Source organism: Octodon degus, unplaced genomic scaffold, assembly GCF_000260255.1.
Source record: "Octodon degus isolate 3935 unplaced genomic scaffold, OctDeg1.0 scaffold00063, whole genome shotgun sequence".
NCBI classification, from domain to species: domain Eukaryota; kingdom Metazoa; phylum Chordata; class Mammalia; order Rodentia; family Octodontidae; genus Octodon; species Octodon degus.
In genome coordinates this window covers 4,469,919-4,473,638 of record NW_004524639.1, presented here as the reverse complement: position 1 = coordinate 4,473,638, position 3,720 = coordinate 4,469,919, and the positions used below count along the sequence as shown (strand labels likewise).

Genomic DNA, 3,720 nt, shown 5'->3' with positions numbered 1-3,720 from the left:
ATTTCCACATCTAATCAAAAAGTCCTCTCCTTAATCTATTTTTCTGTGGCTGGGATCAAGGTAACAATATCTTGAGCACTTCAAGTAGAAATATTATTTTAATATTTATGCAGAGAAAGGAAAACTACATTCCATGAATTGGCATCTATATTATTGTCACAGAGGCTAAAAAAATGGATTCTTGTCTGTGGTTTTCTGACACCATTGTTTAACGGTAGCTTTATTACAAGCCATCTCTATGTAAATAAAGGAAAATATATTTAAACAAGGAGAAATAAATGTGCATGATTCACTGGTGCAGTTAACTCAAGATTTTCCAGCCTTATAACCACAACTGATAGGAAGATTTATCACCACAGCTGCTTGTGTTAAACTTCTTTTCCTTGCCGTTGAGGGAATCGAGTTTCTTCTTGGAGATTAGTCATTTGTGGGGGTGTCGCCAACTGCAAACTGCGTGTTATGAATGAGGTGCGCTCCTCTGATGCTGTCCTCCAGATGCAATTTTTCATCTTTTTGTTGTCTTTCCCACTTACACATGAGTACATTGTAATGATTCAGACAGTCAAGGTTTCTTTAGCTGTTATTCAAAGCTAAAACTTCAGGTTGCCTTGTTTGATTTTAATGTGGTACCTCCCGAGGGGGGCTGGAATGAAGTGATAGCTTGAAACATGTTCACAAGGTTGAAATCTGAGCAGAAGAGAAATTCCACATGAGGCATGAAAGTGGGAAGCGCACAAACATGCACTGGGTGGCTGTAAATGTGCCAAGCACTGTGTTACCTTTTTTGTTTTTTATATTCCTAAAATGATTTTTAATGTATGTTCGATTAATCCCCTTGATTATCATCTGTATCATCTAAATCAATGTCAAAATCTAAGTCATTATCTCTTTCTTAATTCCCCTTGCAGCTTCTTCTATGATTGGATCTTTGATCATTTTCACTGTGTTCTGGTTCATTATTAAACGGAACAACAATGTCTTCTTTCTTTACACATCTTGCACAAACTTCCAGTTCACAGACACATGGTCTACACATTATGTGGTAAGAGTCCTTCACAGTCTTCTGTAAACATTTAATGCACTTTTTAGATTTTGATAATGGTTTATATTTGCTGTATTTTACCCACCACTTAAGAACTTCTTTACAACACCGACATACTCCATCATTTAGTTTTGCATTAATTTTCTTGGCCTGAATACTCTTATCAAACTTGTCATTTAAAAAAAAAACTTGTCATTTTTGAAGCTAAATGTATTCTGGAGCTTCTGAGGCCTGGAATGAGCCACATTGCCTTTCTGGGAGCTCATCACTGAAATCGCTGCCACTTGGCACCAGGTGTGGTGAAGTAGTCTCAGAGAAGACCCTGTGTTAGCTTCTTTCTTTTTTCTTTCTTTCTTTATTTATTTAGCTTCTTTATTTAAATCATCTCATCTTATTCTTGGAGGAATCCTGCAAGAGCCTAGGCAGTGTTTTTTTTTTTTTCCACACAGGAGATTTGCTCTAAGATTGTGCAGCTAAGTATACTGGTTAGCTACCTGGGTAATACAAATGACTCTAAAGTCCTTACACTCTTCTTCTCCATTTGACTGTCTAACTTTTGGAGAGGTAGAACATAATTGGACAAGATATTACTAAAATATCCTAATTATAGAGAGTTTAAGGTAACAGTTTCATGGAAAAATAATCCATATACCATGAAATATAACCTGTTAAATCATATAGTTCATTGGCTTTTAACATTTTTAGAGTCTTGCAACTTCTACAGACCTTTTTTATGAGTATATGTCTGCAGCAGGTAATTTTTACATTCATTACAGGGAGTTGGTCCATGTGCATATTATATCTTAATTCTTTATTTTTCATCCCCTACCCCTCTCCTTCTTCCCTGCTCCTTCCAATTCTTGATCCCTTTCCCATTTGCAAAAGCTCTATTTACATTCAGGTTTACAATATTATCATGTCTAACAGAAACCATGTACGATTTAATTCATATCTGTTTACTAGCACTCTCAGCCCTAAGCTACCTATAATCTAATTTCTATTCCTATAGATTTATGAATTCTGTTAATATTTCATATAAATGAAATCATGAAATGTGGGCTTTTTGTGTATGGTTTCTAGGTGCTGAATAATGATTTCAGAATCATCCTCATTGTAGCATATATAAGTAACTCCGTTCTTTTTAATGGCCAAACTATTATCATTTTAGGCTATCATTGTCTGGATATACCACATTTTATTTATTTACAGATGACAGATTTGATTGTGTCTGAATTTTTAAAAAACTCTACTGCTGTAAATTCTTAATTGGCTGATCTTTTAAGTTATCTAGTTAACCTTTGTATTAGGGTTTTACTAGAGGAACAGATATAATACCAAGAACAGATATAACACAAGGTGTACAAAAGTATAAGAAATTACAAGATTGGCTTACAACAGCCGGCTGCAGAGTTGGATGAGGAAGTGTCCAGAGGGCATCTGCACACCTGGAACTCAAGGATTGAGTCCCGAGGTCTGAATCTCACTGCATTGTTCCATGCAAGTCTCTATCAGTTGGCCAATGGGTTTGCAATTGAAGGCTGAAGGATCTGCGATGGAAAGCTGAAGGATCCAAGCCAGAGGCTGAAGAATCTGTGCTGAAAGCCAGGAGATGAAGTCCAAGCTGACTGCAAAAACTGAAATTCCTCCAAAGAAGTGGAATGCTGAATCCTTCCTCAACCCCGTTATATACCCTTTTTGTGTTGAGCCACTCTGGGGCAGGGTCCAGGATGTGGAACCACCCAGGCAGTCCAGCCAAGTTGATGCAATGCATTGACCACTACAACCTTCTTCCTAAGGGCTTTTGGGAACACACATCTCTATATTAAACTGATAAGAACAGATACTACACTTGGTCTTAGCCAAAAGGCCAAGAAACGATGCACATCTCTATATTGGTATAGCACAATGTCATAATTTCTTATAAACAATGACTTTGTGAAGTCATTTTCACTAAACAGATTTTTTGATCTCTTTAAGTAGGATATTCTCTCACTGCTTAAGACAGATTATAAAACAACTGAACCAAGACTATTTAAATAAATCCAGCTGATACTTGATTCATTTCATGCTATTTTTACTAGTTTGATTTTCACTGAACTGACTGGTTGTTCAGTGACATAAGTTTAATTAACCATGTTAGGTTGTATGTTAAAATCACACCTAGAAATCCTGCTAAAAAAGCAAAAAAAAAAAATTAAAACCACTTACTTGGTATCATAACTTGTTGTTTGGGTTGAAGTTTACCCCAAAAAGCTATGTATGAATTTGCCATCCAATTTGTTTTAAAATTACCAAAAATTATTTTGTGGTGAGATATAACATGAATGCAAAATAAACCACCATTCCTTTCTTTCAAAGTTTCATTCATTCATTTAGTTATGTTATTTCTGAGAACATTAAGACTAATTAATAGGTCTGAATAGGGATCAGAAATATTGACACAACATAACAGGTTCTAATAGCCTAAGTATCTTTGTTTTTTACTGTGCCCCAGGCTTCTTTATTTAAAATCAAAGTGATGAGGGGACTAAAATCAAGAACATAAATTCTCTGTCTGTCTGTCTCTGTCTCTCTGTCTGTCTCTGTCTCTCTGTCTGTCTCTGTCTCTCTGTCTGTCTCTGTCTCTCTCTCTGTCTCTCTCTCTGTCTCTCTCTCTGTCTCTCTCTCTGTCTCTCTCT

The 3,720-nt window shown here is 36.0% G+C and overlaps 2 pseudogenes; both read right to left on the bottom strand.

Moving 5' to 3' along the window:
• Positions 1-826: 826 nt before the first annotated feature.
• LOC111817589 lies at positions 827-1,308 on the bottom strand (annotated as a pseudogene).
• A 1,527-nt stretch (positions 1,309-2,835) lies between these two features.
• On the bottom strand, positions 2,836-2,921 carry LOC111817603 (annotated as a pseudogene).
• Between the last annotated feature and the right edge of the window lie 799 nt (positions 2,922-3,720).